The sequence below is a fragment of the Phoxinus phoxinus genome, assembly GCF_949152265.1.
Source record: "Phoxinus phoxinus genome assembly, chromosome: 5".
Lineage (NCBI taxonomy): Eukaryota > Metazoa > Chordata > Actinopteri > Cypriniformes > Leuciscidae > Phoxinus > Phoxinus phoxinus.
This window is the reverse complement of record NC_136880.1, coordinates 526,511-545,368: the sequence shown is the minus strand read 5'-3', so window position 1 is coordinate 545,368 and position 18,858 is coordinate 526,511. Positions and strand designations below refer to the sequence as shown.

The 18,858-nt window shown below is 42.4% G+C and overlaps 1 protein-coding gene across 2 annotated transcripts in view; it reads right to left on the bottom strand.

Annotated features, from left to right (window-relative positions):
• The window catches only part of LOC306998012 (uncharacterized protein), a 32,132-nt gene extending 18,355 nt beyond the window's left edge, over positions 1-13,777 (bottom strand). The window contains exon 1 of one of the 2 annotated variants that reach the window (XR_013797491.1): positions 13,571-13,777. The gene's annotated coding sequence lies outside the window, so the exon portion shown is untranslated. The remainder of the gene's footprint in view (positions 1-13,570) is intronic. The other variant, XM_079611725.1, reaches the window with a different exon arrangement.
• Positions 13,778-18,858: the final 5,081 nt, after the last annotated feature.

Below are 18,858 nucleotides of genomic sequence, written 5' to 3'. Positions count from 1 at the left end.
ACCGGCCGGTTAGCCACACTCCTCAAAATATCTTCTTTTGTGTTCAGCACAAGAAAGAAATTAATACAGGTTTGGAACAACATTAGAGAGTGAGTAAATAATGACAGAATTTTTATTTTGGGGTAACTGTCCCTTTAAGGACAAGCGGCAGCATGTTTACTATTAGGGCTACTGTCACTTTAAGATCTGCGCGCAACGAGTCCACACGCATTTGACAAGCAGATTTTTTCTTCATTTTTTCTATTGTTCTTTCACTTTAGACATAACCAACTTTGTTTATGTAAACCTTGTGTGTATCTGACAGTATTAGCGCAATAAGACTCGAAAGATTACTTAGTTCAGTAACGGGCGCTGTTAGACAGGCGTTTAGTGCATGCGCGCGTCAGGTGTTTGCGTTCAGAAAAGCGCCCGTTAGAACAGCGCATCAGCAGTGAATGACATGTTTAACCGGCAAGGCTTTAAAGCACATGCAAATAATACATTTTTATGAACTACAGTGTCCCGTTCCTCTGCATTTCATGTGGATATACGTCGCGCTGTACAGTATGTTGAGACGGAGGCGCCAGAAATGCAAACTGATAAAATGGACGATCCTACGATATTTCTTCAAAAGCAGATCGTGGAGACATTTTAATCGTCCACGATCAAAAATCGTAATATCGCACACCCCTAGCTGTAACGATTCCTCGATTAAAGTCGAGTATTCGATTTTTAAAAAACCTCAAGTGCAATTTACCCGTGTCAAGTAACCGGCAAAAAAACGGAAGTGGCGCATACAGACGTGAATCCATGAACCGCATTATTACACCGTTTTCTAAGGCTACGCGACCTATTTAAAGTCGGCATGAAATCAAAATTGACCATATTTACTTTGTTATCGGATATTACTAGTCTTGTGGTGAACAATTAATCCGTGCAAGTAGGGCTGGGCGATAAAACGATAACGATAATTATCGCGATATAATTTCTCGATAAAACGATATCAAGAGTTCGATAAATGTTCGATAATGTTTTTGCGCCAAAAGCGGAACGAATCTCGTTTGAACCGCACGCGCCACACGGACCGTTTATCCGCTCGGCAGCGCGAGTTCACTAGCGGATGCGTTTACTCTGATCAGTCTCAGACACGAGATCCAGTGAGAAGCGCTTGAATTCAGCGAGGAACACAAATGTCTCAGTGATTTAAACCAGTTTAAAGGCAGATGAGACCGCGCTGACGAACAGGAGAAACACTGTGCGCAACAATACAGTCAGAAGGCTTTTCCGTCTACACATTCCCATCATTTACCACGGATTTACTGTAACATTAGCCTAGTAATATTAACTGCACCATGAAATGTGGGATATATATATTGAATTGTATAATATTATTTATGTAGACAATGTATTAAAGGACTAATGGAATATAATTACAGTTTTTAATAATGTATTTAGGCTACTGGTTTTCATAAATACCATAGAAACCATAGTTACATTTTATCTGTGGTTATCATGATCTAAATGCATGATGCTGGATGACCAATGGTTAATTTTAATAAAACTAAAGAATATTACATTTTACCAAATAAAAATAATGTTGTTACTTTTTTTTAACAGACGTTACTGTTTTTGTTAATGAACATAAATTGTATATAGTTAAATCTGCATCCTAACTCAAGCTAATACTACTGAAATAAAGATATTTATTTTGTTAAGGAAAAATGGCAAATGTTTGAATGTTCTACCTCGGATTTGTGAATGTTCACCTGTTTGGCAAGTGTTTGTCATGATGTGTTCTGACAATAAAGAGTAGTTTAAAAACACAACGAGTAAAAATCTGTCTTTAAACTTGAAATAAATAAAGATTTGACATTTATCGATAACTATCGATATCGACTGATATAAAAAAAAAGTGATTTTTTTTTTGGCCATATCGCCCAGCCCTACGTGCAAGTTAATTCACAGAAAAAAATTGTTTGCCGGAAAGTCTGAAAAGTTACTTCTGGTCTGGAATGTTTGTTTTTCTGATGACATAGGCTTGGCGGCTTGGGTTGGTTAAACGCTTAAAGCTGCCGTCGGCAAATTTTTTTTTATCAAATTCAGTCAAGGTTGACACTATAATCCGACAGAACAACATAAATAAGGTGGTTTTAGAAAAAACCCGAGCTTCTAACTCCACCTGGAGCGTGTTATTTTGTTTTGCAAAAATCCACTGCTCCCGGCTCATCGGGTCTAATCAGCGCAGGGGGGGGTGAGATCTGACTGTCAATCACAGGTCGTGCACAAATCACAGATCCCCCTCCCTCGCGCAGACGCGGACGTTACAATATCACATGCACACGACACGCCTGAAGTTCGCCTGAAGATTGTATGAAGCGTGATGGCAGAGTGAAAATCTAACAACAAGCTTCCAGTTCCTCGGTTATTGCTATCTATGGATAGATTAGCCAGGGCAGCCTACCTCCGAGTCTATGGTGTTGATCGATGCTGAAGAGACGGACGCGTTCACAGAAAATCAGGTACACACGCACTGACGATGGGCGGGTGCTCGTTGGTAGTGGGGGAGGGGCATGAGAGTTGTAAACATTCAAAATTTTGTCTAAGTCCACTCAATCTGCCAGACTTGCCGACGGCAGCTTTAACCACTCCCCTCAAACCGTTACTCTGCTATGGGCGAGAGATGGAGAGGAGGAGCGCTGAAGTAAAACCCTGCCCTCTGTTCAATATTCCCTTTCACTCGGAAATGTGTCACAACACTTGAGAAAAGTCGTTTGTAACTTCCGGTTCACGCGGACTTTAAAACCATTTACAATCATAATATGGCATAGTGCTATCATGAAATCAATAAGGCTGTGATATGTGCAAAAAAAAATATGCGCTGGTTTTTTTTCCCCCACAGAGAAGCACGACACTTTAATGCGTGCAGATTGTGTTAAAAGTACCTCAGCTCCGTTCACAGTAAACGCTGCTCCACACATACTCAGTCTCTGCATTAGTGATCGGCCGATATGTGCGGTTTGTACGTTTATCGGCCGATACACGGCTGCTGCGTTCGCCGATAGTTTTTTCCCGGCATTATTTACAGACAGGCGTCCACCGGCAGCTCTGTGTTGCTAGCAGAGCGCTGGAATCTGTTCTTCAAGACGACGCCAAGTTTTACACTTTCAAAGCATATTTTAACTGTTTGACTTAGCTGAAATATTGCCATACACTTTGAAAGTGGAAACATGTTGCTCTATATGTGCTTGCAACTACAGCTAAGCAAGTTTGTGGGTCCAAATGGAAAACGCGAATGCCTTTATAAAACTGCTTGCCATTGTGTTTAGGGAGCTGCAAATAGCTAAGTTGTAGGCTATTCGTATGCATATGGTAGCTGTTCCGAACACTGGTCATAGGATATATAATGGATATATAATATATAATGAGAAGTAATGCCGACGTTGTTTCATGGTATTTGTGGGAGTTTTATTCAGCGACCACCTGGCTGAGGTTTGGACGCGTGTGGTGTGTGTGTCTCTCCAGTGTTTCCCACACAGACTAATTCGTGGCAGTGCGCCACAGAATCAACACCGGCCGCCACATATTTCTTTTTTTTGCCGTTGGCAAAGCGAATTTTTATCCACCTTATTTGATCGCTGAGCGATGTAGATGACTGACAACTGCGCTTGAGACAGGTCGCATGTTACTGAGAGAGCGAGCAGAGAGAGAGAGAGAGCCCGTCCTCCGGCCGCGCGCGCGCACTTTCACCGTCTTCAACTGTCTTGCCCTCCCTCGGTCCCTCCCTCGTGCATAGTAATCAAAATCAATTGACATGATGGTAAAAGGTCGGAAGACCGAAGCTTCACGTGGAGCATTGGGAGATTTTGTTCCTGAATTACCGGTGTGTATTGTGCAAAAAAAACGTTGCCTTATCTTCTCTGAAAAGCGTTCCGCACATTCAGCTGAGACAAACCACACTTTCAATAAACCCAAAAACCGATCCAGTGATGAAATGTGTTCTGTGTTGACACAAATCTTGTGTGATGTCCAAAACTGACGGGATAATCAGACAACGCGTACACGTCCGCTAATGACTCCTCCGATTCGCTCACTAATGACTCATTTGAACCGATTCCTTTTAATGAATGGTTATAACAATTGATCTATCCAACACTGAACTCACCAGACGTCTGAATGAGTATAACAAATCAGGAACACTTTACAATAAAGTTACATTTATTAAACTCTAGTTAACTACATTAGTTAACATTAACTATTAATTAACTGCACTTCTACAGCATTTATTAATCTTTGTTAATGTTAGTTTCACCATTTATTGAAGCCTTATTGAAATCAAAAGTTGTAATTAACATTAGTTAGCCTAATGCACTGTGAATAAACAAACGAACAGCTGAATGAACAGTTGTATTTTTATTAACCAAGATTAACAAAGATTAATAAATACAGTAACAAATGTAGCTATTGCTCATTTTTAATTATGCTTAAATAACAATTTTCAGCACTGAAGTCTTTCTTTACTTGTTCTACCTCACCAGTTTTTACTATGTTAAATATTGCTTTTTTAAAGTTCAATAAATGTTCCTTTTTAAAATTGACACTTGTAACATTTGTTATCATCATGATCACTGTGTCATTTTTATGATGTAAATTGAGGGAGCAAAAGCAGCATCGGCTCCAAATATCGGCTCAGGAAGATCGGCAGCCCGTATCGGTCATCAGCTAAGGCTGATGATAAAAAAAATATTTTTTCAAGAAATTACAGCAGCTATTGCATCCCTAACGGGCCGGCGGTCCGCCACGAGGCGAGCCACCGCCTGTCCCGGACCCCTGCCTCAGGGCGCCCCCCGGATGCCCTTAACTGGGTGTCCAGGCCTCGGGGCCCGAAGCGTTTACTTTGAAAAAATTAGAGTGTTCAAAGCAGACCGCCCGTCGCCAAAATAAATCGAGGACCGTGACGTCGCCCGGTATGGCGCAGCCGGGGCCCCACCCTGGAGCCAGGCCCAGGGTTGGGGCTCGCATGCGAGCGCCTGGTGGCCGGGCCTCCCCCCACGGGGTCCGGCCGGGCTCAGCCCGAAGGAGCGACGTGGGGCCACCTTCCCGTGGGCTCACCACCTGCAGGAGGGGCCGTAAGGGGCCGGTGCTTAGAGGATCGGGCGGCAGTCGAAGGCGGGGGCCTCGACAACCCGATCCCTGGACACGAAAAGTAGCTCTAGGGACGTGGAACGTCACCTCGCTGGCGGGGAAGGAGCCTGAGATTGTGCGTGAGGTTGAGAGGTTCCAACTAGAGATAGTTGGAATCACCTCTACGCACGGCTTAGGCTCTGGAACCACACTCCTTGAGAGAGGATGGACTCTTCACCACTCTGGAGTTGCCCATGGTGAGAGGCGGCGGGCTGGTGTGGGTTTTCTCATAGCCCCCCAACTCAGCCGCCATGTGTTGGAGTTTACCCCGGTGAACGAGAGGGTCGTTTCCCTGCGCCTACGGGTTGGGGATAGGTCTCTCACTGTCGTGTGTGCCTACGGGGCAAACGGCAGTGTAGAGTACCCGGCCTTCTTGTGGTCCCTGGGAGGGGTGCTGGAAAGTGCTTCGACTGGGGACTCTGTCGTTCTACTGGGGGACTTCAACGTCGACGTGGGCAACGACAGTGTTACCTGGAGGGGCGTGATTGGGATGAACGGCCCCCCTGATCTGAACCCGAGCGGTGTTCAGTTATTGGACTTCTGTGCTAGTTACAGTTTGTCCATAACGATCACCATGTTCAAGCATAAGGGTGTCCATCAGTACACGTGGCACCAGGACACCCTAGGCCGATGATCGACTTTGTGGTCGTTTCATCTGACCTGCGGCCGTATGTCTTGGACACTCGGGTAAAGAGAGGGGCGGAGCTGTCAACTGATCACCACCTGGTGGTGAGTTGGATCCGATGGCGGAATAGGAAGCTGGACAGACTCGGCAGACCCAAGCGTACTGTGAGGGTCTGCTGGGAACGTTTGGCCGAGTCTCCTGTCAGAGAGATCTTCAACTCCCACCTCCGGCAGAGCTTCGACCGGATCCCGAGGGAGGCTGGAGATATTGAGTCCGAGTGGACCATGTTCTCCACCTCGGAATTAAAGGATGCCGTCAAGCTGAAGAAGGAGTCCTATCGGGCCTGGTTGGCTTGTGGGACTCCTGAGGCAGCTGACAGGTACCGGCAGGCCAAGCGAACTGCAGCCCGGGTGGTTGTGGAGGCAAAAACTCAGGCCTGGGAGGAGTTCAGTGAGGCCATGGAAAAGTACTATCGGCTGGCCTCGAAGAGATTCTGGCAAACCGTCCGGCGACTCAGGAGAGGGAAGCAGTGCCCTACCAACGCTGTTTACAGTGGAGGTGGGCAGCTGTTGACCTCAACTGGGGATGTTGTTGGACGGTGGAAGGAATACTTCGAGGATCTCCTCAATCCCGCCGTCACGTCTTCCATGGAGGAAGCATAGGCTGAGGTCTGAGAGGTGGACTCGTCCATCTCCCAAGCTGAAGTCACCGGGGTAGTCAAAAAACTCCTCGGTGGCAAGGCACCGGATGAGATCCGCCCTGAGTACCTCAAGTCTCTGGATGTTGTGGGGCTGTCTTGGCTGACACGTCTCTGCAGCATCGCGTGGCGGTCGGGGACCGTGCCTCTGGGATGGCAGACCGGGGTGGTGGTCCCTCTTTTTAAGAAGGGGGACCGGAGGGTGTGTTCCAACTACAGGGGGATCACACTTCTCAGCCTCCCTGGGAAAGTCTATGCCAGGGTACTGGAGAGGAGAATACGGCCGATAGTAGAACCTCGGATTCAGGAGGAACAGTGCAGTTTTCGTCTGGGCCGTGGAACACTGGACCAGCTCTATACCCTCTCTAGGGTGCTGGAGGGTTCATGGGAGTTTGCCCAACCAATCCACATGTGCTTTGTGGATTTGGAGAAGGCATTTGACTGTGTCCCTCGTGGCGGCCTGTGGAGGGTGCTCCGGGAGTATGGGGTCCGGGGTCCTTTGCTAAGGGCTGTCCTGTCCCTGTACGATCAAAGCAGGAGCTTGGTTCGCATTGCCGGCAGTAAGTCAGACATCTTCCCGGTGCATGTTGGACTCCGGCAGGGCTGCCCTTTGTCGTCGGTTCTGTTCATAATTTTTATGGACAGAATTTCTAGGCGCAGCCAGGGGCCGGAGGGTGTCTGGTTTGGGAACAACCCGATTTCATCTCTGCTCTTTGCAGATGATGTTGTCGTGTTGGCCCCTTCAGACCAGGACCTTCAGCATGCACTGGGACGGTTTGCAGCCGAGTGTGAAGCGGCTGGGATGAGAATCAGCACCTCCAAATCCGAGGCCAAGCTCCTCAGTCTGAAAAAGGTGGCTTGCCTACTTCAGGTTGGTGGAGAGTTCCTGCCTCAAGTGGAGGAGTTCAAGTATCTTGGGGTCTTGTTCACGAGTGAGGGAAGAATGGAACGGGAGATTGACAGACGGATAGGTGCAGCTTCCACAGTAATGCGGTCGATGTACCGGTCTGTCGTGGTGAAGAAAGAGCTGAGCCGCAAGGCGAAGCTCTCGATTTACCGGTCAATCTACGTTCCTACTCTCACCTATGGTCATGAGCTTTGGGTCATGACCGAAAGGACAAGATCCCGGATACAGGCGGCCGAAATGAGCTTTCTCCGCAGGGTGGCTGGGCGATCCCTTAGAGATAGGGTGAGGAGCTCGGTCACTCGGGAGGAGCTCAGAGTAGAGTCGCTGCTCCTCCACATTGAGAGGGGTCAGCTGAGGTGGCTTGGGCAGCTGTTCCGGATGCCTCCTGGACGCCTTCCCGGGAAGGTGTTCCGGGCACGTCCCACCGGGAGGAGAACCCGGGGAAGACCTAGGACACGCTGGAGAGACTATGTCTCCCGGCTGGCCTGGGAACGCCTCGGTGTCCCCCCGGAAGAGCTGGAGGAAGTGGCTAGGGAGAGGGAAGTCTGGGCATCTCTGCTTAGACTGCTGCCCCGCGACCCGGCCCCGGATAAGCGGAAGATGGATGGATGGACTTACAGAAGAGATCAAATATTAAAGATTAAGTTGACATTAATTACATTTTGTTTGGCCAATATTAAACAGGGATTTGATCATGCCTTTGTTTTTACGTACATGTACATGTTGTACAGTTATATTAGTTTATATAATTTATATAACTTTAACAGCATTGTTCAATAAAACCCATATGATTACTTTGATACTTTATTTGAACAAAATTATTGCTAGTTATTATAGATTTAGTTAACACTTTACAATAAGGTTCATTAGTTAAAGGGCACCTATTATGCAAAATTCACTATTACATGGTGTATTACATGGAACGTCTCCGAAGAGAGTTTATGGATGAGACTTAATGTGCACTTCTTATACTGTGTTTATTCTTACAGTGATTTTCTGCAGTAAAACTAACGCTTCATCTTTTGTGTGATGTACAATAAACTTAATTGAACTCAGTATATTCTGGTCATCATTCTGACGGGGTTAACTACATCAGGCTTGTATTAATAGTGGAGCAGATGACATATATAAGTTAAAGTAATTAAAATAACCATACCTGTTCTATCTCTATTCAGCATATCTTCTCTAGCTCTGTGGATATTATTGTCCGACTCGAACACCGTTACTGCGAGTTTGTTTTGATAAATCATCTTTCTGTGAGATGAGATTGTCGTGGCTCTGAGGCGAGCTAGTTAGGCTCCGCCCCCTGTGCGTGGAACCGCATCTCATTAACTTCTAAAGGAGACACTAAAACTGTGTTTTTCTCAGCCCCCCAAAAATGACAATTTAAACATGCTGTAAAAAAAATAGTTTTACGTAAAAAATTACTACGATTAAAATAAATAAAATAATAAATAAAAGTAATATATTTTTCTCCTGGTCATTATTTTAAAGAGGTAATAAAAAAATATAAATAATTATCGGTATCGATCGATATGAAACACTTATATCGTGATACAGTTTTCAGCCATATCACCCAGCCCTAAAAGATTAATAAATGCTGTAGAAGTATTGTTCATTCTTAGCATGTTAAAGGATAATTCCGGTATTTAACACCTTGAGTCTATATTGTAGTTTGTTTTGGATGAACAAGAGTGGTGGACAACATTTTTTTGACAATGGTTCCTCTCTCAAGTTTTTGACTATAATAGAATTGGCCATTGACCCATTTAACATTGGAGTCAATGGGCATGTCCGAAAATGTCATTAAAGGAGAACTCCAGCGCAAAATGAACCTTTGGTCTAATTACACATTGTTACCTAGTCAACCGTTATCTGAGATTTGTTTTCATGATTATCGAATGTAAATAGTTTTATCTCTAAAAACAGTTTAGCCTATAACGCTAGTATATGGGGCATTGAGTAATGACAAATACAAATCGCTTGTTAATACCACTAACACGGCTCAAAATAGCCCCACACTAACACGCCAGCATAATGAGGGTCCCTACATGCAGACCGAAGCATTGAGAACTGTGTAAGTGTCCAGACAGTTTAATAAGAAGATATTTTATACATACAGTCAACTTCACGTATACAAGCAGAATCCATCTTTGAAAAACAGACTCTATCAGTCGATCTACGAACCACCGATCCAAATGCGCTGGACCATATGAGATTCTACACAGTTCAGCGCATTTGGATCGGCGGTTCGTAGTTCGACTGATAGAGTCTGTTTTTCAAAGATGGATTCTGCTTATATACGTGAAGTTGACTGTGTATAAAATATATTCTTATTAAACTGTCTGGACACTTACACAGTTCTCAATGCTTCGGTTTGCATGTAGGGACCCTCATTATGCTACCGTGTTAGTGTGGGGCTATTTTGAGCCTTGTTAGTGGTATTAACAAGCGATTTTTATTTGTCATTACTCCATGCCCCATATACTAGCATGATACTAGCGTTATAGGCTAAACTGTTTTTAGAGATAAAACTATTTACATTCGATAATCATGAAAACAAATCTCAGATAACGGTTGACTAGGTAACAATGTGTAATTAGACCAAAGGTTCATTTTGCACCGGAGTTCTCCTTTAAAACAGCCAATAATGTTCGTTTACAAAACTGTGCCACTCACCGAGTGATTAGTGATGTTAGTTGATGTTCCAGAAACAAAAAGTGTTGCGAAATACAGTTTCTGTCGTGTTTTATTCGTCATTTTGTAAAATCCCATTGAATTCTGTTGAAGGACTGCGTGCTCGTTAATATAAATGCGCTACCGGAAACGGAAAGGGGGCTGTTTACATTTGGTCAATGTAGTCTTTTTGCTCGCTTCCGTCTCTCATAAGGCTAGCGAGCGGAGCAACTGTGCTCCGGGAGAGTAAGCGAAATAAACAAACAAAACCTTCATTAATTGTTACTTGTAATATAAAGTTGAACTCGACTGTGACCGTGAGTGTCCCGCGAGACATAAACATCGGTTATCGCCATCAAGTGGTCGGGAGTGTGCTAACGCTTCAGATTCAAATATTGAGCGGAAGTTACACGGTTGTGAAGTGTCTGAAAAAATAGTTCCACTATAGCAAAATAAACGGATTGGAATCATATATTGCGACGATATATTGTTTATAATCATCAACGAACACCACTAACCACTCGGTGAGTTTAACAGTTTTGTAAACGAACATTATTGGCTGTTTTAATGACATTTTCGGACATGCCCATTGACTCCAATGTTAAATGGGTCCATGGCCAATTCTATTATAGTCAAAAACTCGAGAGGAACCATTGTCAAAAAAATGTTGTCCACCACTCTTGTTCATCCAAAACAAACTACAATATAGACTCAAGGTGTTAAATACCAGAATTATCCTTTAACCAAGGTAGTTAACTAATGAACCATATTGTAAAGTGTCACTCCTCTCCACTAGGGGCAGTAGAGCACCTCTGTACTTTGATAAAGAAGCAGGTGAGCAGTAGAAGAAATCAGCTTGATTATGAAAGCATAGATATTATATAGACTAGATGCCCTATTGGCCGCTGGGCACCGAGAAATACGGCCGCCATCTTAAACCGGTCGTACTCCTAGTTTCGTTGCTTAGCAGCAGTCAGATTCTAGAGCACTGTGGAGCATTTTCCTGTTCTAATCGGCGGACCAGCGCAAATAGGGCCCGGGATTACTTTTCACAAGTAAATTTTAACATTACCGTACTTTTGGTTGTATTTTGTGAATGGAATATTACCAGATAATTGAGAAGGAGCAAGGATCTTTGATATTACTGTACTGAAATCGTAGCCAGCTAACGTTAGATGTTATGTACTGCATCACTCGGCATGGAGAGGTGGGGTAAAGTAATAATTACAAGAGCTTCTCGGTTATCAGATACAAGCATTCAACGGCCCTGTAGTATAACCATATATAAATATAGGTTATTTGTGTTTGCGCACGTGTAACGTTACCTGTGTAACACACACATGACAGCGATGCGCAAATCGAGTGAGTGTGTGTGCGCGAGAGAGAGAGAGAGTAAGTGTGTGTGTGTCACAAATCATTATTGTTTCTTCAACTTATTAAAATATCTTACTTTACTGCAACTATCTGTTTCTGCTTCTTTATCATATTTATAGTGTGTGATTTATAAAATACCTTATATCCTACATCACATATTTTGATTTTGGACGTCTGGTCACTTTATATCTTATATCAGAATTAGGGCTGTCAAACGATTAAAATATTTAATCGCGATTAATCGCATTAATGTCATAGTTAACTCGCGATTAATCGCACATTTTTATCTATTCTAAATGTCTCTTGATTTCTTTTTGTCCCATTATTTTTTTCTCATTTTAATGCTCTTATCAACATGGAAAAGTGGATCGGCTTTCTTTGTGCAAATGTTTTTTATTGAAAACAAGATTGGCATATACTGTTCAATTTCACACTAATATTCTCACTTGGAGCAAATAATCTCTCACACAATGTAACACTGTCCATCAATAAAAGGGTGAAAGAAATACTGACGAATCGAGGTAACGTTACTGATATTGACGAGTGGCCGTAGAAACGCATCAGCTGTGTGTGTGCTTGACCATCGAGTGGTATTTCAGACTGGACGTGCTGCGATGATAGCTCAGTTCACAACACACAGATCACTTTGGTCTTGTCAATTGAACCATTTGGCAACTTTTTAAAAGTAAACTTTCCATTCAGAATCTTATTGGCATACATTTCGGCGTCTCGCGCTCATCATTCATCCACGTAAAACGCGCCGCGTTGCGCAGCGGCTCGTATTTAAAATTCGAACACATTATTCTCTATGAGTGTACACACACCGGCGGCGCCTTTCTGCGTTTTTATTGCTGGCCATAAACTGAGAAAGTGCGCGTCCGATGTGCTAGACACGCTCAGTTGTCCTAGACGTGGCTCGGCGCTGCGCTTCTCGTCCACTCTTTGGCTGGTTCGCATAGCAAGTGAAGATCAGTTGGGTATTCAGTGAGGTATGATTAATTAAATGCGCTGACAGCTCATTGCTCCTGCCATTCAGATGACACTGAGTGGAGCGGGTGACCGGTCTAAGATGGCGGCCCCGCGGCTCACCGCGCTAGTAGGCAGTAGCGGTCGATAGGGCGTCTGTCTATATGATGTCTATGTATGAAAGCATGTCTGACCGCCGTGGTCAAACAAACGTTCTGTTTTACGCTCAGCTGATGACTTATCTATGCCGAATGCATATTTGTGACAACTTTGTGGTCCTTGTCTGCATGTTTCCACTGATTCCTGCTACGGGGTTCATGGTTTGATGTTTCCACATTGGACAGTTTGATTACTGCTACGGACACCCTTTGATACGGACACCCACGGTCATCTACTTACCATCAAACATCATTATCATTTAAATACTTAGAGATAGCTAACTATAGCCTCTCTCTCTGTGTGTGTGTGTGTGTGTGTGTGTGTGTGTGTGTGTGTGTGTGTGTGTGTGTGTGTGGTTTGTTTTGCAATACTGTTTGAATGTTGTTTCTTTGTTTGTTTTTTGGTTTTTATATAAGGTCAAAAAAGGTGATTTGTTTTTTTGTTTTTGTTTTACTCATTGGTTTAAACATGTTGATGCCTATGAACCTCAATAAAAACAGATTTAGAATTAATATAATTAGTTAAGTTATAGTCTATTTGAGCCTAGTATGCCATGTACTAGACTAGATGACTAGTACAAGTTTTTAAACTTATAAGCTGATTTATCTAATGGTTTGGATCGTTATTCATTTGCAGAGCCTGTATTTCATTATAACGCAAGAAAAAGAGGACAGAGCAGTGAGAAACAATGAATCTTATCAAATGCGATTGTGAAAGTTTTCATAAATCATGACCGACCTAAACACGTGTTTGTATATTAATGCGCGATTCGTGTTTATTGTTGATAGACGTTAAACATGTAGAAACACAGATTTCGACCGGAGGATTCACAGACCATGAAGACGGATCTCGTTTTTACATTCACGATACTATCGTTCTAGTGCAAACAAACACACACACACACACACACACACACACACACACACACACACACACACGCACGCGCGCGCGCAAACGCACACACACACACACAAAGACAGGTCTCGACTGAAGAAAGATCACTAACCTCTCTGTTCCTCAGTATCTTCATCTCTCACTGCTTCACTCATGTCTTCACACTCCTCTTTAATAAACTCCATCATCTCAGCAGGAGATTCTGTTGCTCCTGGACTCGCTCTTCTCCAGTGTGTGTGTGTGTGTGTGTGTGAGAGAGGAATGGGAGAGGAAACCAAGCGTGCCGAAAAGTGAAGCCAAAGCGTCTCGATCGCCCCCCGGTGGCTGGTCCCAGTATAGCTCATAAACCCACAGTCTCGATCGCCCCCCGGTGGCTGGTCCCAGTATAGCTCATAAACCCACAGTCTCGATCGCCCCCCGGTGGCTGGTCCCAGTATAGCTCATAAACCCAGAGTCTCGATCGCCCCCCGGTGGCTGGTCCCAGTATAGCTCATAAACCCACAGTCTCGATCGCCCCCCGGTGGCTGGTCCCAGTATAGCTCATAGGCTAAAGCCCGCCTCCCCATGAAGGCTTATGGTTATGGACCTGGATGGAAGCTTTTTATTTTATTTTTATTGAACCATAAGCCATGTACAAATAACATGGCACCACAAATATATAATTACACAATAACAGAATCAGATGCAAAAGTACATTACAGAAAAGAAAAGAGAGAAAAGAGAGAGAAGAAAAGAAAAGAAAGAAGGGGGGGGCTAGGGTTTACTTTTCAAGTCATGCTCTTCTATTATAGCAAAACGTTTTTTGCATTTTTACTTTTTATAATTTTAAGGGCATTTGTACAAGAAAGAAAATCATTGTGAAATACTTAGGATTAACTTAGGATTCACTTTCAGATATTTAGATGTATATAAAGTGTAACTAGAATAAGGATGTTATTAACCAAACATCCGTCTTTGTTGCTTTCCATAACGAGTTCATAAATAATATCCTTGTGAGAGAAGACTTCGAGATGAGGAACCGTTGGGTAAAGAAGAATATCAATCCATAAAGCCTCTACATGCATACAATGACCAAACAAATGATCAGTAGTTTCAATATTATCACAAAAAAACACAATTACTAGTTTCAAATCCAAATCTTTGCTGTACAAATTCACTGCTGTGAATTGTTTTTTAGAAGAACAGTGAAATCAAGTTTGCCTGATAGGTGATAGTATCATTAATCATTTGATGTATGCTGACGATGTTGTCATTATGTCTCCGTACAGTGCCGGCTTACAACAGTTGCTTCGAATTTGCTCAAGCTATGGTATGAAGCATGACATAAAATTTAATATTAAAAAGAGTGTTATCATGATTGTTAAAGCCAAAGAAGACCTTAAACTAAATTTTCCTTCTTTTTATTTAGATGACCAAGTTTTAAATGTAGTGAATAAAGTAAAATACCTAGGTCACATCATTAAAAATGATTTAAATGATGATGATGATGTGCAGCGCCAGTGCTGTAAACTTTATGGGCAGGCTAATATGCTTGCTCGTAAATTTTGTATGTGTACAGATGAGGTTAAAATAACTCTATTTAGGGCATACTGTACTTCTTTATATACAGCCCACCTTTGGTGTAAATACTCTAAAGCAAAGATGAGAAAGCTTCAGGTGGCATTTAATGATGCACTTAGATTTTTGCTTAAGCTTCCAAGGTGGTCAAGTGCAAGCCAAATGTTTGTGGGTAATAATGTGCCTACGTTGAATGCTGTTTTAAGGAAATGTATGTATAATTTTATATGTAGATTGAGTGTTTCAAAAAATAGTATTATTAGGGTCTTAAATGACATTACATTGAGTGATACAAGGTATTTTTCTTGTTTTTGGAAGCATTGGAAAGAAAGCTTGTATGTCTTTTAAATTGTATTTGGTGTTTGTTTGTTAATTTATGATGTATGTTTATATGGACCCATGGGTCTGGAATAAAGACATAATAAATAATAAGTTTCTATAGGATGCGATAGGGAATAATATGTTAAACATATTTCTAATAATTGTGTTTGGAAGTTTAATTTCTTGAAAATGGACACCTTTAAATAAAAGTAATGGGAGACAGAAGGTGAAAGATGTTGAAAGAGCTGAACGATATCTTGAATCATATGAGAGAGTTGGGGATAGCTTTAATCGTAGAGTTTACATGTGTTCTGACTACAGCTTATATCATATCTGAGATCAACATCCTAAACACACACCTTACCTTTCTCCATCCATCCACTCCTTTATACAGTGATGTGTTTCTTACTGTGATATATTATTCCATAATGGGGTTTTGTGTGGTGTACAATGATGGTGGGCTTCCAGTACAACAGGACTTGCTGGTGAAACTGGGATAGTTTGATGGGGAGACGCTGTGAAATCACAACCAAGTAAAAATTCGATCCCTCACATTCTATAAAAAAAATTCTCTGGTGATATGAAACCAAAAGTTATGTATAACCAATGTCTTGTAGAGTAAGGCATCTTAGAAATCTTTAGTCAACTCTAATCTTTTAATCACTTTATTTTGTGTCAAGAAGGGGCGACCCTGTTTACCTCCACGCTTGACAGAGAATCGGGGTGATGTACCTCCTGATGATGAAATTGAAATATGTGAATTTTCATAAAGAGATTCAATTATATTTCTAAATTTCTCTCCAAAACCAAATAATCGTACACAATTCAAAATAAAAGAGTGTTCAATTGAATCAAATGCCTTCAAAATCAAGAAATAAAATAACAAATATTACTATGGATAGATAGTATATATCATAAAACCTGATTGAGAGTCGCTTATAATTTTATGTAGGATTTTTTTCAATATGCTTGCATAGACAATGGTTACAATTTTGTAATCGGTGTTTAATAAGAGTATTGGGCCTAAAATTATCTAAAATGTTGGAGTCCTTATCAGGTTTCGGGATTAAAGTTATTACACCTTGTGTCATTGTAAGGGGGAATGTCACTTTATCTGTGGCTTCTTTTAACATGAGAGAGAAAAGATCTTTTAATAAACCCCAGAAGAGTTTATAGAAATTGGCTGTAAAACCATCATACCCTGAGATTTATTCAGACGCAAACTGTCTACAGCTTTATCCAACTCGTCAGGGGTAATATCGGCATCGCATCGAGTACATCCTCACCCTAGCTCTACTTTGCACATTCAAGAGTGCATGATCAATCCTGTTCACAATGGCCATTCTTAAATTATGCTAAAGTTAAAGCAATACTTTTGTGTAAACATTTTCTCAAATGTGGGAACAAGCTTATATTATAGAAGTGCAAAGTATGGAGAGGGTTTGTACTGTAAAATATGGCTGCTGCTAACATTGTACTTTTCTGGGTATTTTATATGAAGCTTTAAGTGCATAATCTAAAACTGCTTTTCTTTTTATAGAAAATGTAAAAACGCAGAAAGTTTTTTGTTGGTGAAACTGTTCTTTTCTTATCTGCATTTCAGTTATTCCAGAAAATGGACGAATGGATGCTGTGGTTGATTTAAAGGTGCCATGTGTAAAAATTGAGGTAAAAATATCCAAAAAATGAGCTACACGCATCAAAAGAATGAGAAGAAATAAGGGCAATGATGTCATTAAAAAAAATGTCAAGTTATAGTGCTGCAGAGATATCAACCTTAATTAGCATTAGCATTACTAGCCACGGCCCGACAGGTGTCGTAATACCAGTTTCGGCCATGGGAGGCGGTATGCGGGCAACATAACCACCAGCCAACCTGCAATACACGAATAACTCGCACGGCTTGTGGGCGTTCTTGAACCTGATGTCAATCGTGTGGAAAGTACAGCCCACTACTTCATTTCAATTCAGGGAAGAGAGCGGAAGGATGGCTGAAGCCTTTGGCAAGAGACCCCTACAACCACCGCGCTCTGAAGCACAAATCAGATCAGATAAGAAAAGGACCGCTCGTCACGGTCCGGGCTCGAAAGCGCGGGGGACGGCGAGCGAACTGCAACGCATAGCCCTGTTTTACAACGTTCAGCACCCATTCTGACACGCCCGGGATCACTTCCCATGCTTTCGCACGCATAGCTAGGGGCAGAATGGTCTCCGTGATCTGACCGCCGCACTGCGCGGGTTCGAGAAACTGAAACGGAGGTATCAGCGCGGCGCGCGCACCCTCGTTGTCTGAAGAGTGCTGCTCGCTGACGACAGCAGCCGCTGTTTCACATTCAATGACTCGGTCGCTTAGGACGGAGAACAATTTGTGGCGCGAACAGGTCATTTGTAGCCTACTGTATCTTTCAACAGTGTTCGTGTTTTTTTACTATAGTAGAGATGATCGGTTCACGTGCGCTGTCTGATGTTTACTGCATCACTCGACATGGAGAGGTTGGGTAAAGTAATAATTACAAGAGCTTCACGGTTATCAGATACAAGCATTCAACGGCCCTGTAGTGTATATATATATATATAAATATAGGTTATTTGTGTTTGCGCACGTGATATCAGGAAGCAATGTAATAACGTTACCTGTCACTTTATATCTTATATCAGAATATTATATTACTGTTAAGCCTACTATGAATATTAAAATATGCCGAACCATGTGTATCATAGCTACATGAATGACATTTGCAGAAAAACCCCCGCGTGAAGATCAGTTGGGTATTCAGTGAGGTATGATTAATAAATGCGCTGACAGCTCATTGCTCCTGCCATTCAGATGACACTGAGTGGAGCGGGTGACCGGCCTAAGATGGCGGCCCCACGGCTCGACCGCGCTAATAGGCAGTAGCGGTCGATAGGGCGTCTATCTATATGATGTCTATGGTTGTGAAGGTAGGGGCGGAGCATAGAGACTATGCCGTTTCTCGTCTGTTACTCTAGAGTAGACCAATTCACTTTATGGAGGTATACTGCCCCCATCTGGTATGGAATGTGGAGTATGACTTGATTTTTTTGCCAGACAATTACACATGGCACCTTTAAGGTGTTTCCAGGATTCCTTAAAGGTATAGTTCAGCAAAAAACAATACATTCTGTCATTAATTATGCACCCTCATGCCGTTCCAAACCCGTAAGACCATCGTTCATCTTCGGGACACAAATGAAGATATTTTTAATGAACTCCAAGAGTTCCTCCATTGGTAGCCTCCGCAACTAATACATTCAAGCCCCAGAAAGGTAGTAATGCCACCATTAAAGTAATCCATGTGACTCCAGTAGTTTAACCTCAATCTTATGAAGCGATCCAAGTGCTTTGATTTGCGAAAAAAAAAATATATATATGTACCTCTATATTTGTAGAAAAGGCCCCAAAGTTATGTTAGTTTTGCTTTTATTTATTACTAATTATTTAGTATTTAGACCATATTGTGCTTTATGTTTCATGTTTACTCCCGTTTATTCAGTGCTTGT